General features: G+C 40.8%; 1 long non-coding RNA gene across 1 annotated transcript; it reads left to right on the top strand.

The window, feature by feature from the left end:
* Window positions 1-3,881: 3,881 nt before the first annotated feature.
* On the top strand, window positions 3,882-10,071 carry LOC138763813 (uncharacterized). The gene is made up of 2 exons (XR_011357850.1): window positions 3,882-3,990; window positions 9,940-10,071. It is a non-coding gene; the product is annotated as an uncharacterized lncRNA (long non-coding RNA).
* The last annotated feature ends 9,375 nt before the right edge of the window (window positions 10,072-19,446 follow it).

Consider the following 19,446-nt stretch of genomic DNA (forward strand, 5'->3'; position numbering starts at 1 on the left):
TAGCAGCAGAAAGAATCTCTTTTCTAATCTCTCTTCACATGCCCCCCGTGCATAGACTACAACATAGTTATGTCCATATGAACTGTGCCTGAAACTCAAGGGGATCCTGGCTCTGTGAGAAATGTAGATGTTGGTGCAGTTCCACTGGACCTCCATTTTAAATTGGAAGGGGAAGAAAGGGCCCAAAAGCCTAGCTTGAGCTAAAGACTACAAAGAGCATCACCCCACTCTGTCGATTTGGAAAAGTTTTCCATGTAATCTATTTCAGGTTTTATTCCCCAAGGCTGCCCTGCAAAAGGTAGTGAAGGCCATAGCAACTTCTCTTTCTTTGCCTCAGGAACTTCTCAGGGGCCTGTACAGACTCCAGACACATCTCCAAGTTTGGGGAAATGAGAACACTCTCTACTCACTGAGAATTCAGCCTCAAAGCTTTTAAGCTGGTAGATATATTGTTGCCTACTCCCAGTCTCCAGTTGGAATCGGTATATGTGTGCTACCTGTCTTGCAAGAGGAGAAATGGGGCTGTGATTCTTTTGCTGTGCACTTGTCATATTTCAATAGCCAGAAGAGTGTGCAGTTTTAGGGAAGAGGAATAAGGACAAGTGTTTGAGAGTTTGGTTGGCCATTTGAAGTTAGATAGATGCTTAGATATTAGTCTTAGAGGTTTATAGCATGGAAACAGACACTTTGGATCAACTTGTTCATGCCAACCAATTTGTCTACCCAAGCTAATCAATAGCCCTCAAATCCTTTCCTATCCATGTATCTGTCTAAATGCATTTTAAATGTTACATTTCTACCTGTTCCTATTTCTTATACCCACCACCCTCTGTGTGAATGGACCCCTCAGATCCATTTTTTAATCACTCCCCTTTAACCTTAATTCTATGCCCTCTAGTTCCCCCTTCCCTGGATTGCTTAAGTGGTAGGTGAGTGGGAAGAAAACGTTTGAAAACCACTGTTTTAATCGTACCTAATTGACTCATTATGTGCACAGTTTCATAACTCCAAAGAAAATGGCCCAATGACAATTTTTCTCAAGCAAAATATTTCAGTTACAATTGGGTCTAGAGCAGTGAATCTCAACCTTCCCTTCTCACTCACATACTACCTTAAGTAATCCCTTACTAATCACAGAACACCAATGCCATAGGGAATACTTAAAGTTGAATGTCAGTGGAAAGAAAAAGGTTGAAAACCACTGGTGTAGCAGATAGACGGGCACTGGTATCGGAGTCCAACCTGGGTCTGATGTGAATGTCTATATAGTTGTTTAGTGATATAGTAATTGACTATCATTTGACGTTCTCCTGTTTGTCTCCTGTGTGTTCATTAAAGTTACCTGTGATTGTAACACTTGTGTCCAAACTTGTCTTGCTGTCAACTCACCAAGCCTGATACTGTCCAAACACAACATAAGTGCAGTTATATTCAGTGAAAAATTTTGTTTTGTGTTCTATCCAAGCAACTGAACCCCACACTTAAGTATAGGACCTGGTGCAAGACTAAAACAAAAGCACAAGGTGTAATGTTGCATTAAGTCCAAGAGGGCAATGTATCCTATTAAAGACAAAATGCAGATTAGATAGAAAAGTGGAGTTAAAACAATGAAAGGGAATTACCTTTCAACAATGAAAGGTCAGTTTAAGAGTCTGATAACTGCAGGAAAGAAACTGTCTTTGTATCTGGAAGTTGGTATTTACAAGCTTGTTTATTTTCTGTCCAAAGGAAAGGGGGAGTGGAGATTGTGACCTGGGCAGTATGGGTCCTTTAAAGTGCTTTCTCGAGACAAGGGGAAGTTTAGACAGAGTCAATGGAACAAAGGTTGATATAGCTAAAATGAAAAACTTGGGCTTATAAATGGCAGAAATAGTTTTCTTTCTTATCAGCCTTTTGTACTTCTGATGCTATTCATTGGAATGATGTGGAGGTGTGGTTACCATATCAAATGATTTTTGTATAACTTCCAACTTATGGACAATATCAACTTGTGGATGTCAGGGAATGGACTGATTCTCGCTTTTGAAGATAATGATTGTTTAAATAAATTTAGAGATACAGCATAGTAACAGGCCCTTCTGGCCCACAAGCCAATGCTGTCCAAATACACTCATGTGTATTAATCTACTAAGCCTATACATCTTTTGAATATGGGAGGAAACTGGATCACCTGGAGGCAACCCACACAGACAAAGGGAGAAAATACAAACACTTGTATTAATACATGAAAGGTTACAATTTCTGGGCAAGTACAAATATTTTCTCCATCATAAACTGAAAAGCAAAGCACTGAGAATCAGATGGAGAACTGGATCACTCGATCAAGAAGTGCAGCATTATTTCAGGTTATCTTTTACATCTAAAAACACTTGCCTATATTCATGTAAGGAGTTCATTTTGAATTGGAATAAATAGAAATTGAATTTGAATATTCTGTATATGGTTCCTGAAAGTTATTTGATGAAATGCACAATCCATTCTTCTCACCTGGATAAAATGGGGAGTGAAGTCCACAACTTTCCTGCATTTTGAGGAAACTTGAACACGTATCTTTGAAAAGTATATTTTTCAGGAGTGCTGATCCAGAAAAATCCAAGTCCGCACTTTGCTGGAGGATGGATTGACATCGACAAGTGGAATCTGAGTTCATCACAAGTGCCCCCCCACCCCCCCATGTTACAGTTCAAAGATGTGGGATGCCTGGATGCTGATGCAGGGTGTCTTACAGGATATTATTTTGCAGCTTTATAAATGAATGCCTTGCAGAATAGTCAAATAGTGCCCTTTTGTAGGGAAAGGGCCAGAGGTTTCCAACCCCTGGACCTGCTGCTAAAGCATCTAATGGTCCCTGCTTCTCCTGTCACCATCTGTTGTCTAGTCTTTTGTGATTCATTGAGTTTACTTCATTAAGCTGACTTGTCTAAATCCTCTCATGAGGATTGACTTGCATTGAAAGAACATTTTGCACTTATTTACCTTCTGTCGCATAGAAAATGTCTCGAGGTGCAATATCTCAGATGGCATTTAATCCACACAAATGGACATCAGGCTAGTGAATTAAAATTATTGCAGGAGTGCTTTAAGGAATGAATTCCAGAGCTTGCAGGTGGCTAAGGCAAGTTAGCAATAGGGAAGTGAAAAAGATTTGAGGGCTGATATGATCAATATTATTGGTGGTGGTATTTGATTAATTATTCTGTAAATGTAAACACTCCTATTAAATGTGGTTTCAAATGGATAATATTTATACATTGAGCATTGAGGACCAATTTCTTCTCCTTCATTTTCTATGATTATATAACTGAGCTCAAGGTCAAACATTTCTTCAACTGTATTGGCAGAATATCAAATGGTTTGATTCCAAAGCATTTAAAAATTATATGTGTTGTCTGTACTATGGCTGTCACCTCTACCCTCTGCGATTATTACAAAGTGACTGCGGTTAACCAATGACCATGTGCTTCAAAGACTTTAAATGTGAGAATACCCAAGGATGTACACATGGGTTAATTGTCTGAAATCCTGAAAATCAGATACGTCAAACCTGATGATTTATATATTGTATTTTAAAGCAAATTTCAAACTGTTCAGAAACAAATAACTTGCTGAGTTCAATGCTCTTAATTTGGTTGGATCCTTAGAGAGCTTTCTCTTATTTCATTAGGAGAGACAGGAGGTTATGTAATTTAATGGGTTTGCTTTAATTAAATTAGAACTACAGGCAATTGGGTTAATTTATGAGTTTAATTATGACTCATGCTTTTGAATAATTAACCTCTTGTCTCTTTCTCTATTCTTGATGGAAGCTTCTTGGACAGAAAAGAATGTTTTGACAAGATACATCATAATGTGCATTTATTAAATCAAGCCAAACTACCATCTAATTTTAGTGGATGGACATTATGTTTGTAGTTATGATGTACTGTACCTTCTTTGTTACTTCAAACTTTCAAAGTCCATGCTCCAAATATGATGTTGAGGGACAATTATGTAAGCACTGCTTCATCTACCAAATATCCTTAAACAGTTGTGTGTACTTTGTAACTCAAATTTTAAAAAAAACATCGAGTTTAACAGCACAGAAACAGGCCCTTCAGCCCATTACATTGATGATGACCTTCTTGCCCATTTGCTACCGACTTGTCTATCTAAATATCTTGAAAAAAGAGGAATTCCACATAGAGCTTGGCACCTATGTTTTGGAAGAAAGAATGAAGGGAAAGATATACTTTATGTCTAAAATAAGTCATTAATATGTAATATTACATAATTGTACTGACAGATTTTTTTTAAATTGAGATGCTAACAGATGTTCCATCCAGAAATGAGAAGTACAGGTTGCTCTACCATGCCTCAGCTTCATTGTTTTCTCTTATATCTCATCCTCTTGGTTTCAATAGTTCAGTGTAAAACTGACGGCTAACACTTAGAATGGTGAGCTGGTACAACACATGGAGACCACGGCAGATCTTGAGAGCTACTGAGAACCGCAGAACTCCTCCAAGTTCAAATTTATGATCACATATACTGAAGTGTTTTGTAAGCAGTCCAGCTCATCATCCCATACTTAGTACAGCAAGTAAAACACAGTACAGATTGCAGGATTACAGAAGCAGACCAGTTAGTACAGGCAAAGGTAAGATTATTTTACTGGACTGAGGTTCATTCAGGAGACTGATAGCTGTGGGAAATAAGCTTTCCATAAATATCATCTCACACTCATAAATCTTCTTCCCAGCAGTAAGAGGCTGAAGGGAGCATGACAAGGGTGGGATGAGACTTTTAATATGTTGGCTGCTTTTCCAAGGCAGCATCAAATGTAGATGGAGTTGAGGGAAGGGAGTGGGTTTGCATAATGGTCTGGGCTATGTTCATAGTCCTCTGTAATTTCTTGAAATCTTGGGCAGAGTAGTTCCCTTATCAAGCTGTGATGCACCCTGACAATATCATTTCAATGGTGCATTTGTAGAAGTTGTTGAAGGATGCCAAATTTTCTGATGCTTTTAAGGAAAGGGATGTGTTTCCTCAGCCATCATGCTAATGTAGCTAGATCAGGAGAGGTCACTGGACATGTTTACTCAAGGGAACATGAAGATGCTTACTATCTCCACCTTAGTATTGTTGATGTGGACAAAGGAGTCTATGACCAGGTCCTTAATCTTACTGACATTGAGGGAATGATTGAATCCCAGAATGGTTGAGGCAGCAAAATCATTCTTCTTCAAGATTAATTGTCAATTTGATGACAGTTTGAATCCTGAAGTAGCATTCATTGTCATCAACTTGGTCCTTGCATTCTTGGATGGTGCGTTAGTGTCAAACTTAGTGCATATGATGCTTTGTGGCTGCCTCACTGGCATTTGAGTTAATGCTGTTGACTCACAACTTCAGAGGCCTAGGTTTGATCTTGATGCAATCTTTGTTGAGGTCGCACATTGTCAAAATAGTAGACTTTGAGCTGTAAGAAACAATGCATATGATCATGTTCTAGATCAGTGGCTCTAAACCTTTGTTTCAATCCACTCACAGACCATCTTAAATTATCCCTGTGGCATCCTATATGATACTACGTCACTGATCTAGATCGATGATAATGGAATGGAATTCCTTACGGTTGAGGTATATCCCCAGGCTGACGGACAGTGTACCCAAATTGATATGTGTGCTGTCATTAGTCACTGCTTTGGTCAGGCTTCCTGTAATGCTCATGGTGCTGTGTACTTATCCTGCCAGATTGTCACTTGCAAGAGAGAATAAAACATACGCAGTCATCTGACCATGTCTCTACTTCTATTTTTGCTGCCTTAAAACATGTTGGAAAGTTCTTTTGCCATCCCAAATAATCCTGCAACACCAACCACCAACTCCTCTCTGAGGACATATTCAATCTTCACTAAATTTCATCTCCACCAACAAGAATACCAGTACAGTATACAATCCTTTGTGTGCACTCTCCAGCACAGTTAGCCATTGTGAGATCCTCAATAGCATATTCCAAGAAATACTCCCAACTACCTCTCTGATCAGATGGTCAAGGTGCCTTTAAGAGGCAAAATCGATAGTGCAGCCATCACCAGATCCATACAGTTAGTGGTCTCAATAACACACAGGGCAGTGCATTTATTTGCCAAACCATCAGAGGGAGCTAGGATTTATAATGTGACCTAATATGATGCTTTGATTAATGTAGAACATATTAGCCAAGACTGATGAGAGAAGTGGTTAAACTGACCTGGTCATTATATTACAATAGCAGCTTAACAGTTAAATTAAACAATCTGTCTCTGAAACTTAAGCCTTTGTCTGGGTCTAGGCTAACCCCCAACTGAGCTTTGAATTTAATGGCCTTGTTATGCTATCAAAAATACTCTCTGTGTTTGCTTTAAAAAAAAGAAACCTAATTCCAGTTTAGAAGTCCATGAACAAAGCCTGGACTTTATTTTCACTATAACACTGCCTCAAAGCTAGGAACAGTGGATTATATTTCCTCTAGAAAAGTAATTTTTATATTTCACCTTCTGTTCCCCCATAATGAGCCACAGCATTTTTTTCTAAAAAAAGGGTTCATCCATTTCAACTCCTTCCTATTACACTTAAGAGAAAAGTCAGATTGAGTGAAAACAAATGCAGCTGTTGCAGCTTATAAAGATGACACTGTGGAATGTGTTAGTGAACCTTGGCTTCCTGAGCATGCTCCAGGGTATGGAATAGTTCTTAACTGTATAGCTGAAGAACTGTTGCTTTCAAAAAGTGAAAAAAAATTATATAATGCTTCTATTGCCCAGCGAGCAGCAGTGGCGGATTATCACTGGATTAATGTACATGGTCACACCATGCCTGTTAATCTTTCAGTGTACCCACTGCATTAATTGAATGCTCAGATGCATTGGCTGTTGATGACAATATCTGATGCCTGCAGCTGGAAATTCAATAATCTTGCATGGAAGAAGCTTCCAGACTGCTATCTCATTTCAGGCCTGGGATGTTGATTATAAAGCAGTTGAATTTACTCTTGCAGTTTATGACATAATTGAATCCCTTGATAAGATTACTGCCTTGTAATCATGCTTAGATATCCATTTATTTCTATTTAATTAGCCCTTTGCCGACAGTATGCAATTTTATCCAGACATATCAGTCAGTCTAAAACAATCCATAAAGGATGTAGTAACTTAGCAAGAAATATTGTTTTGAATTGTTTTGTGCAATATCTTGGTGGTCCTGTTCAATCCACCAGTGTTGTCTTTCTTGCAACCGAGCTGTGCTCCTCCAGTATGTTAAATGAATTCACAAAATCCACATTTACTCTTATTTAAATCCAATGGCATCAATTTTCTTTCTCAGTGAGTTCAGAAATAAGCACAAATTGTATTCTTGTTCATACTTTACCGAAGTGCTGCCACCACTGGACACACACCACTGATAAATGCTTAAAGAAGAAACAACATAAATGATTTTCCCTATCCCCCCATCTTTAGTAAAATGGTTACAGCAAGATTATCTACTCCACAGAGACAAGATGATCCCTCAAGAAGAAATATTTCCATTAATTGTGCAGTGATCTCCCACCAGGAGAATCAAATAGAAATGGGTAGCAGCTGGCCTTTTTATTTTTCCCCGCACTTACAAAAGAGAAGCAATCATTGGGAGAAAAGCGATATGCTGGTGGAATTGAAATCCCATAAGGGCATGATCAGTAAGGAAATAAGAACAATATTGAACACTTATTATAGTCCTACAATAGGTCTCCCTGCAAAACGATAGAACTCACTCACTAACATAATCCTGAGAATTTCTTCAATACAATTTGGATTATCATCTTTGATGATGCTGAAACAACTATGTTGCCAAATTGAGCTTCCTGTCAGAAAAACTTCATTCTCCCCTTCTACAACAATAAAGTGAATCTGTCCTATGTTTGGAGTAACTTGTTTACTCACAACAATTCACCAGTAATTCAGAATAAAATGGTTGGTACCACCTAGAAGATCTGTCTCCTTACTTTCCTATTACAACTAGCAGTACCAGCCATTGGGATAAATTACATAATTTGCCAAGAAACTCTGTTGGGTCATGCAATATTTTTGTACACTCCATAACTGATTTTTATTATACTATCGATGGTGTGGTTTAATGGGAATACACTTCAGGAGATCATCCATGACTTGGTTACCTAGAAAATACATCAGACAAGTGAAATGATGCCAAATGGCATGCACCATAAATCATGACCCTTATTGATACTGTAGTCCTTTGGCAAATGGGGCAATGCTGAAGCTGTTGTCAGAGAGTTAATCTGTATGAGTCTCATTTTAAATAGTTTTATTCATGTTCTCTCTCACCAACCTCCTCCACTCTGGTTTCCTGGTCATCTCTGGAGGAGAAATGCTCTTCGTTTGAATCAAGTTAAGCAAGGTCTGAGAAGAGATTAAATGACCCGAAAGTCTATTGTTGCACAAAGGTTCAATGTGCAGATGCATTGAAATTCTTGTTTGCTGCAGCCAAGGAGGTACATAAGATACACCAACTACAGCAATCTACATTAAGTTATTTCAATATGTCAAGAAAGGAAAAGAGATGAAAAATATAAAAGGAAGGATAAATAATTATTCAGAGTTGCAGTTAGTGCAAGAAAAAAAAAGTGACATTTCAATAGCAAACAGGAAAATCTGGAGACACCATGGTTGAATTAAAAACTCAATGCTGGAGAAACTCAGCAGGTGAAACTGTCTTTTATATAGCAAAGATAAAAATACATAGCTGACATTTTGGGCTTGAAGGTATGGAAAAATGTTGGCAGGCATCTGAATAAAAGGGTAAAGCGGGAAGGTGTGGTGGAGAAGGGAGGGTGGGCACAGCAGCAAGCAAAGGGAGGAGGGATGGTGAGGTGAATAGAGAGGGAAGGGGTGGAGAGTTGGCAAGGGGGAAGAGAAGGGAGGGGAGGAGGAGAGGAGGTTAGCAGAAACCAGAGAATTCAAAGTTAATGCCATCTGGCTGGAGAGTGCTCAGGTGAAAAATTCCTCCAATTTATGGGTGTCTTGATGGGAAAGTACATGAGGCCATGGACAGACATGTGGTATGGGCCTGGTGGGATAGTACACGAGGCCATGGACAGTGATGTGAAACATGTGACATTTCAATAGGGCAGACAGATCCTTTGCTGGTCCCTGAGTAGTTTAGAGTAGTAGAGGCGGTTTAAGAGACTCTTCATGTGTTTCATCATGCTTGTCACTTCAAGACCCAGACATCATGCATGGGACACTTTTACTACTTATAAGCTGCACATGTTAAGCAGAATTCTATATAAAATATACCTCAGGATTTAATGCAAAATGTAAAAATACAATATGGTGTAAACCAAATGTATTTATTTTGCTGTCTCAGAAGCTGCATTGTCAATGTAATTAGAGACATTTATAAAAATCTATGCATATATATCTCAGTGATCATTGAACTAATTTTGAAACAGGAGGAAAAAAAATGGTAAGAAATCTCCACTTTCAATTATCTGACCAGCAAGAATGGCCTTTCGTTAAAAAAAAATGGCTCTCAGATCTTTGTAGTTTTAAACTACAAATGATTGAAGGTGCCAAAATCATAAAATTGTTAAAGGTATGAAAATTAATCTATTTTTTAAAATTATATCCATTTAGTCGTTGAATAAAAACATTATTTTGTTTTATATTTATTTCCAATGCTGAATATTATAACATGAATTCTATTAATTTGAGGAGTTTAAGCACTAAATGAAAGTTGTTTAAACTGTGGTCAGATTTATTAGTCTATTTATCCTCCTCAGTCTGGAAGTGTGGTGTGGTCCAGCCTGCAGCCATCTCCACAGAAGCCATCAATCCTGTCCCTTGGTTGACCCACCAGGAAACACATTTGAATGATGTGTGAATGGACCTCCCTCAGTTCAGCTTTCTCTCTCTCCCACAGGCAAACATGCACGCAACTGTTGAAACGTACCCTCAAGGGAAAAGTTAAGCTTGAACATCAGACAAGGCCAGTATTTGTTCTGGGTTTTCCTTGTTCACACTGAGTAATGAATAATAAAATACAGTGAATCACGTTTTTGTCTAATTGCTGCAGACGTTTTGAACTGAAATTTGCTTGAAAATACAAGCAGTTTTGTGGTGAACTGTAGGCATTTACACCTCCCCTATAAAAGTAAGCAAGTTTGGGATATTTATGATTGTGCATCCAAATGGTGGTGGGGTAAATTTGATGACAAATTCCAGTCTGGGAATGTCTCAGTCGAGAAACACAAAAACTGCAAACAATGAGAAGCTAGAGAGACTCAGCAGGTCAGATTACATTCATAAGTAGAAAACGTCAGTCAACATTTTGGGTTGCGACCCTTTATTAAGAGTCTCTTAGGATATTCTTTGCTGGTCTTTACATGGAGCCCGATAGGACAAACTTGATGAGATCTCCACCTTGTTTTCCTTAATGACACAGAAGGCTATTCAGCCCATCAATCCACCATTTATTTTCCTGTATCAGTTTGCCTAATGTAGCAACAGGTCTACGGCAGATACCATCTCACTGGCTCTACACCTAGACACCAAAGATGCATACTTCAGGATGTTCTTTATTGACTACAGTTTGGTATTCAAAATCATTATTCCCTCAAAATTGATCATCAAACTCCACAACCTGAGCCTCAATACTCCATTGTGTAAATGGATCCTGGATTTCCTCATCTCCAGGCCACAATCAGTGAGGATTGGTAAGAATCTCCATAAGTACGGGAGCACCGCAGGGCTGTGTTCTTAGCCCTCATGTTCTATTTGCTATACACCTGTGACTGTGTGGCTCGGTATGACAATAACATCATCTACAAATTTGCTGACAATACCATTGTAGTGGGTTGTATAAAGGAAGGTGATAAGCCAGCATACAGGAGGGAGATTGAAAACTTGGCAGAATGGTGCACCAACAACAGCCTCACACTCAATGTCACCAAAACTAAGGAGCTGAGTACTGACTAGGAAGGGAAAAGAAGAGGTGTATGATTCATTGATCATTGGGGGAATCAGAAGTGGGATGACCAAATTTTAGTTCTTGGGTGTCACTATCTTGGAGAATCTTTTCTGGACCCAGAATTCTAATGGCATAGTTAAGAAAACACCAGCACCTCTACTTCCTCAGGAGCCTGTAGAGGTTTGGACATTGGAACCCTGGCAAATGTGTGTGGAAAGTGTGCTGACTGGGTGCATTACAGTCTGATATAGTGACAGCAATACCCCTGAGGGGAAAGCCCTGCAAAAGGTAGTGGTCGCAGCCTAGGACATCACAGGCAAAACCTTCCTCACCATCGAGAGCATCTACAGAGAGCAGAAGCAATCATCAAGGATTCATACCACCTAGCGCAAGCTCTGTTCTCACTGTAACCATCAGGAAAAAGGTATAGGTGCCACAAGACTCACACCACAAAGTCCAGGAACAGCTGTGTCACCTTCACAGTCAGACTCCTCAACAACAAACTCAATCAGGGACTTATTTAAGGACTCTTACTTTTGCACTTTATTGATTTTTTTTTCACCTCTCTGCATTGCACAGTCAATTTGTTTACATTTCTTTATTTGTTTTATAAGTACATTATGTACAGGTTTTTTTTGCACTACCAATAAGTGGTAATTCTGCTTTTCCCACAGAAAAAAAATCTCACGGTTGTATGTGATGTCATGAAATCTGTGCTCTCTCAAATGCCCATCAAACTCAATATCGATTCTCCTGCCGCCCACTTATGTGGTAATTCACATAATTAGGCAATTAAGGGTACAAATAGTACACATTATACATTTTTTTATTTATGTAATGTATTTAATTATTTAAATATGGGTTATATTTCTTGTTCCTTTTTTATATTTTTAAAGATTTTTAATGCTTCCGATCACATCAGTCAGCAAATCTTTGGAATTTGGGATTTGGGAGAAAACTGGAGCATCTGGTGCTCGAGTCACATTTCCAAGGAGAAGGTATAAAGTTCATAAAGACAGCAATGAATATCATTGTTGAACTGGGTAAATGGGTCATCCACTCTGACAATTAATGTGAAATCTGAACATTGTAAGCCATCTTTGACAACAAACAAGATCCAAAACTCCATTTTTTTTAAATGGTGAGTTTATTCCCAGAAGAGAGAAAGGTATGGATAATAAAAGTTTTTTTTTAACTCATTGATAATTACAGAAATGTTGCTAATTTTTTGGAAAATGGGAGATTATTCATTCAAATTGGAGATTCACAAATAATTTATAAAGCTTGGTGAATTTGATAGATGTCAATGTTTTGGGTATGACATCTACCGAAGATTTACTCTGCAATTTTGAGGATTGGTTTGATTCAGGTCCTCCTATCTGGTCTAATTATGTTATATGAATCCTTGGCAGAGCTCAGAACTCCACCAATCAAGACCAGGACAAATCAGCATTCCAGATTCAAACCAGGTATTGGAAATTCATGAGCAGAAGTGCAGGCAGTATGCCTACTCAATTAAATCTGGGCTAAAATAGTCCTTAAGGAAAAGTGAGGTAACAAAATTATCCACATGACAGAAAATTATAAAACTGCTTGGTTATATAATCCAGCCCATTTTTGCTTTGAATAAGTAATTCAAATAGTTTGCAATATTAGAAATTTACATTTCGTTGAAACATAGAAATTATACCTGTACAAGACCTGCATTCAACTAGAACAGTGGTGGCTTTCAAACTTTTTTTATTTTCAATCACATACCACCTTTAGTAATCCCTATACCATAGGTGCTCTGTGATTAGTAGGGGATTGCTTAAAGTCACATGTGAGTGGGGGAAAAAGAGGTTGAGAACCATTGCTCAAGACCTAATTGTTACTGAAATATTTTGCTTGAGAAAAATGGTCATTGGCCCATTTCCTTTGGAGTTATGAAACCGTGCACATGACGAGTCAATTAGGGACGATTAAAACAGTGGTTTTCAAACTTTTTCTTCCCACTCACATACCAATTTAAGCAATCCCTTACTAATCACAGAGCACCTATGGCATAGTGAATACTTAAAGTGGTATGCGAGTTGAAAGAAAAAGGTTGAGAAGCACTGAACTCGAGCCACCTTCCCTAAATCTTTCCCGACAGCTTTTCACTTGCCTCTTCACTACTCTTTCAATTCCCTCTCAAGTGACGAATTGTTCATTATTTTCAATGACAACAATCTATGATTGTTTTCATCACTGTTTATCACAGGACGTGGGCTTTCTAATGACAGTGAAGTCTGAATCTAATAGAGAATGTTTTCCCACATGTCAAACATTTGTTGAGGGATTGACCTGGGCATTACTGTTCTTGATTATCTTAAGTTTTGCGTTCTTTGGCCAGCTGGATATAACTTGTTTCCAACTTTGTTACACCAATGTGAATCATCAGTTATCACATTTTCCTGTAACAATTGTCATGCTTCCTAAAAGCCACATTCTTTTATGTGGATCTGCAGTGCCTAAGAATTGGAAACTGCTGTTCTATGCATAACATCATCCCATCGACGTAAAGTACCTTTCTGCACAAATCACAAAAACGGGGTCATTTTGACCACATTACGCAGATCACAAAATTCAAACCAGCATTTCTGTTTATACAATGCATGAACACACAATCATGAACTATGTAGCTTGAACATACAGTGACATCATCTATTGTGTTGTGCTGGTTTGGAATATTTGGGAATTAAATTTGGGTCAAGTTTCCCACTTTGCAAAGAACATTGGTCATTCTCAGAGAACCATGCTTTCTCATTGCATCATTTACCACTGGTGTGATGCTTAATATGCTCCCCAGTCACTTGATTGTTATATCTCCAATGGGCTGAGAGCTCTGTTAAGTCTGGCTGACCACTGACGATGCCGTTACAGCTGTGAGTGTGACATCAGTTTTGAGATGCATTAACAATTACCCATGTATTCCCTCCTTGGCATTCCTGAATCTGTGGTCATAAGAATGAGTGAAGGGCTTTTGTCCATAAATCCTTTACTCCAACAGCCATACTCTATCTCTAGCAGAAGCATATCAGTCAATAGCGAGAGAGATCTATGATCTGTTGCAGGCTTTCTTCTAGTCAGATGTGCTTGGGTTGCTCTGCCACATTTAATTCAGTACAAGGAACCTTACAAGTAAATCAGATGAGTTTAGAACATGGATTATCACTTGGAATGAAGATGTTATTACAACCACTGAAGTCTGTTTGAGGGAAGGGCAGAACTGGCAGCTCAGTGTTTCAGGGTATAGAAATTTCAGATGTGACAGAGGAGAAATATTGCTAATCAGGGAGAACATAACTAGTGCTTAGAGAAGGTACCTTGGAAGGATTGTCCGATGTCATATAGAGAGGACTTAGACTAAAACATAATGATAGAACCCATTACTGCATACCCCAAGATCAGCTCCACAACTCAATCCCCAAATTTGATGATGACCCCACCTTTGTTGGCCAAATAGCTGAAAATGATGCCAGAATATAGGCTTACAGAAAGGAGATTGGAAGATTTGTCAGATGGTGCAGGAACAACAACAACCTAATTTCAATGTGGACAAGATAAAGGAGATAATTCTGGACTTCAGGAGGATGAGATACGATCACTCTCCATTGCATATCAGTGTCTCCATCATTAGGAAGGCATGGTTTAACGTAGCAGTTAGCGTAATGCTGTTACACTGCCAGCGATTGGGATTGGGGTTGGAATTCTATGCTGTCTGTAATGAGCTTGTACGTTTTCCCTGTGTTTGCATGGTTTTTTTCCTGGGAACTCCAGCTTCCTCCCACCGTTCAAAACGTATCGAGGATTGTAGGTCAATTGGGTGTAAATGGGCAGCATGGGCTGAAAGGGCCTGTTACTGTGCTCTATATCTAAAATGTAAAAGTTGAGAGCATAAAGATCCTTGTTGTGCATATAATGCATGATCTATACTGGACCCACAAAACCTCCTCATTAGTCAGCAAGGTGCACCAGTGCCTATACATCCTTAAGAGGTTGTGAAGGGCATGATTGTTGGCTGCCATCTTAGCAACATTTTACAAGAGCACCATTGAGAGTGTCCTATCTGGCTGCATTATTGCTTGGTATGGTAACCGCAAAGCATCAGACTGGAAGTTAATGCAGATGATTATCAATATGGCGGAGAAAATCACTGGGATTTCCCTTTCCTCTGTTGACAGCATTCAACAGAATTGTGCTTAAATAGGGCTCAAAGAATTATTGAGGATCCCTACGATCCTTCACAGTATCTTTGACCTACTTTATGGAGATTTATGGAGGGGGTAAATGTCCACGTCAGCTGCAGGCTCGTTTGTGGCTGACAAGTCCGATGCGGGACAGGCAGACACAGTTGCAGCGGTTGCAGGGGAAAATTGGTTGGTTGGGGTTGGGTGTTGGGTTTTTCCTCCTTTGCCTTTTGTCAGTGAGGTGGGCTCTGCGGTCTTCTTCAAAGGAGGTTGCTGCCTGCCAAACTGTGAGGCGCCAAAATGCACGGTTTGAGGCGATATCAGCCCACTGACGGTGGTCAATGTGACAGGCACCAAGAGATTTCTTTATGCAGTCCTAGTACCTTTTCTTTGGTGCACCTCTGTCACGGTGGCCAGTGGAGAGCTCGCCATATAACATGATCTTGGGAAGGCGATGGTCCTCCATTCTGGAGACGTGACCCACCCAGCGCAGATTGATCTTCAGCAGCGTGGACTCGATGCTGTCGACCTCTGCCATCTCGAGTACTTCGGCGTTAGGGATGAAAGCGCTCCAATGAATGTTGAGGATGGAGCGGAGACAACGCTGGTGGAGGCGTTCTAGGAGCCGTAGGTGATGCCGGTAGAGGACCCATGATTCGGAGCCGAACAGGAGTGTGGGTATGACAACAGCTCTGTATACGCTTATCTTTGTGAGGTTTTTCAGTTGGTTGTTTTTCCAGACTCTTTTGTGTAGTCTTCCAAAGGCACTATTTGCCTTGGCGAGTCTGTTGTCTATCTCGTTGTCGATCCTTGCATCTGATGAAATGGTGCAGCCGAGATAGGTAAACTGGTTGACCGTTTTGAGTTTTGTGTGCCCAATGGAGATGTGGGGGGGCTGGTAGTCATGGTGGGGAGCTGGTTGATGGAGGACCTCAGTTTTCTTCAGGCTGACTTCCAGGCCAAACATTTTGGCAGTTTCCGCAAGACAGGACGTCAAGCGCTGAAGAGCTGGCTCTGAATGGGCAACTAAAGCGGCATCGTCTGGAAAGAGTAGTTCACGGACAAGTTTCTCTTGTGTCTTGGTGTGAGCTTGCAGGCGCCTCAGATTGAAGAGACTGCCATCCGTGCGGTACCGGATGTAAACAGCGTCTTCTTGTTGAGGTCTTTCATGGCTTGGTTCTGCATCATGCTGAAGAAGATTGAAAAGAGGGTTGGTGCAAGAACACAGCCTTGCTTCACGCCATTGTTAATGGAGAAGGGTTCAGAGAGCTCATTGCTGTATCTGACCCGATCTTGTTGGTTTTCGTGCAGTTGGATAATCATGTTGAGGAACTTTGGGATCAGTTGAAGACTACCATACTGCAATCCACTGAAGAAGTACTGGGCTTCTCCTCCAGGAAAAACAAGGACTGGTTCGACGAAAACAGCCAGGAAATCCAGGAGCTGCTGGCAAAGAAGCGAGCTGCCCACCAGGCTCACCTTACAAAGCCGTCCTGTCCAGAGAAGAAACAAGCCTTCCATCACGCATGCAGCCATCTTCAGCACAAACTCCAGGAGATCCAAAATGAGTGGTGGATTAGCCTCGCCAAACAAACCCAGCTCAGCGCGGACATTGGCGACTTCAGGGGTTTTTACGAGGCTCTAAAGGCTGTGTCGGGCCCCTCACCCCAAGTCCAAAGCCCGCTGCACAGCTCAGACGGTAAAGTCCTCCTCAGCGACAAGATCTCCATCCTCAACCGATGGTCAGAGCACTTCCAATCTCTTTTCAGTGCCAACCGCTCAGTCCAAGATTCCGCCCTGCTCCAGCTCCCTCAACAGCCCCTAAGGCTAGAGCTGGATGAGGTCCTCACCCAGGATGAGACATATAAGGCAATTGAACAACTGAAAAGTGGCAAAGCAGTAGGTATGGATGGAATCCCCTCAGAGGTCTGGAAGGCTGGCGGCAAAACTCTGCATGTCAAACTGCATGAGTTTTTCAAGCTTTGTTAGGACCAAGGAAAACTGCCTCAGGACCTTCGTGATGCCACCATCATCACCCTGTACAAAAACAAAGGCGAGAAATCAGACTGCTCAAACTACAGGGGAATCACGTTGCTCTCCATTGCAGGCAAAATCTTCGCTAGGATTCTACTAAATAGAATAATACCTAGTGTCGCCGAGAACATTCTCCCAGAATCACAGTGTGGCTTTCGCGCAAACAGAGGAACCACTGACATGGTCTTTGCCCTCAGACAGCTCCAAGAAAAGTGCAGAGAACAAAACAAAGGACTCTACATCACCCTTGTTGACCTCACCAAAGCCTTCGACACCGTGAGCAGGAAAGGGCTTTGGCAAATACTTTGACCTACTACCATCAGGAAGATGGTACAGGTGCATCAAAACCAGGACTGCCAGCAGAGAAATAGGTTCTTCCCAAAGGCTATGAGATTAATAAACTTTGGGTCTCCTATTAATGACACTGAGTAAATTATTTCAGAATATTTATACATATTTATTTTATATTGTATTTAAAGTCAAATTAAGTTTATTGAAATCTGATTGTACAAGTATAACCTGAAGAAGTAGTTTTCTCCGCTCCTTGATGTAAAAACACGCAAACATACACCAGACGTAACACCAATCCAGCACAAATAAATAAGTATTGTTTCACGAATATGAGAGTCTTGGATGGTTTGTGTGAGCAGTTCCTTTGGTCATTCAGCATTCTCACTGCCCATGGGAAGAAGCTGTTCCTCAGCCTGTGGTGCTGGCTTTGATACACTTGTCTCACTCCCGCAAAGGAGTGAGACAGCTGAAAGATGTTGTGTGGAGGGTGGAAGGTGTCTTCAGTGATTTTACATGCCCTCTGCAGACAACGATCCTGGTAGATCATGGGCGGCATGTTTGGCGTAGCAGTTAGCGCAACGCTGTTACAGCACCAGCGATCAGGACCGGGGTTCGAATCCAGCGCTGTCTGTAAGGAGTTTGTAAGTTCTCCCCATGTCTGTTTGGGTTTTCCTTGGGGACTTCGGTTTCCTCTCACTGTTGGAAACATACTGGAGGTGTAAGTTAATTGGATGTAATTGGGCGGCACGGGTTCATGGGCCTGAAGGGCCTCTTACCATAATGTATGTCTAAATGTAAGATTAAAAATCACATCATGGGGGGTGGGGGGGGGGGGTGGGGGAAGAGAGACTCCGTGATTCTCTCCTCCACTCTTATCGACCTATGGATTGACCTCTGGTCCATTTCTCTGCATTAACCATACCACATTGTGATACAGCTGGCCAGGACTGCTGCAGTGAAGTAATGAAGATGTCAATTTGTCTATGCAGACCTTCAATGCCAGACAGAGGCATGTTGTCTTGTCCCTCCGCCTTGTGTGGGTTTACCTTGGATAGAGTTTGACTCACAGCCATGCAGTGTGCTTGTTCATTGGGGGATCTGCAGTTTTCTTTGGTTTCATTCTTTTCTTCTCATTAAACGGTGCATAGAAGGTGCTCAATCTGTCCAGAAGGGAAAGGTCGTTCTCTTTAACTCACAGTTGACTTGTTATAGCCTTGGTCCCTTGCCACATGCACCTCATGTTGCCTGTGTCCCACATCTGTCTGTGGATCTTCATTGTGCAGCCCCATTTTACTTTCCAGATTGCATAAGAGAATTCAGCTCATGCTGATTTTAGTGTCAACCTATCCCCTGTCCTAAAGGCAGCATCACAAGCTCTGAGAAGTGACCTCTGCATCTAACCATGGTTTCTGGTTAGCTCTGATTGTGAAACTTTTGATCTCAATGACATCCTCAATGCACTTGCTGATGTAGCCAGTCACTGAGCTTGTGTACTCCTCTAAATTTACAAGACTATTGTAAGTGGCTGCCTCCCTGAAACAGCTCCAGTCCATGGTCTCAAAGCAACCTTGCAGCGCTCTCTCTCTCTGTGAACTGACTTAGTTTGTTTTGTCAGCTGGGGTTAGCAGGTCAGATATGTGATCTGAGTAACCAAGGTGGGAGTGAGGTGCATCCTTGTATGCACCATGGATGTTGGTGTACCCACGATCCAAGGTCTTTTCTCCTCTGGTGGAAAAGTTGACATACGGTTGAAACAGTGGGAAGATTGTTTTCATGTTGGTGTGATTGAAGTCACCAGCAACAATCCATGGGACTGTCAGGTTGGGACATCTGGGCTTTGCAGTTGGTACCATAAAGCTTCTTCATGGCTTCACCCTCATTAGCTGAAGGTGGAATGCTGATTGTGTCAATCAGTGTGGCCATG

Source organism: Narcine bancroftii, chromosome 1, assembly GCF_036971445.1.
Source record: "Narcine bancroftii isolate sNarBan1 chromosome 1, sNarBan1.hap1, whole genome shotgun sequence".
Classification (NCBI taxonomy): Eukaryota; Metazoa; Chordata; class Chondrichthyes; order Torpediniformes; family Narcinidae; genus Narcine; species Narcine bancroftii.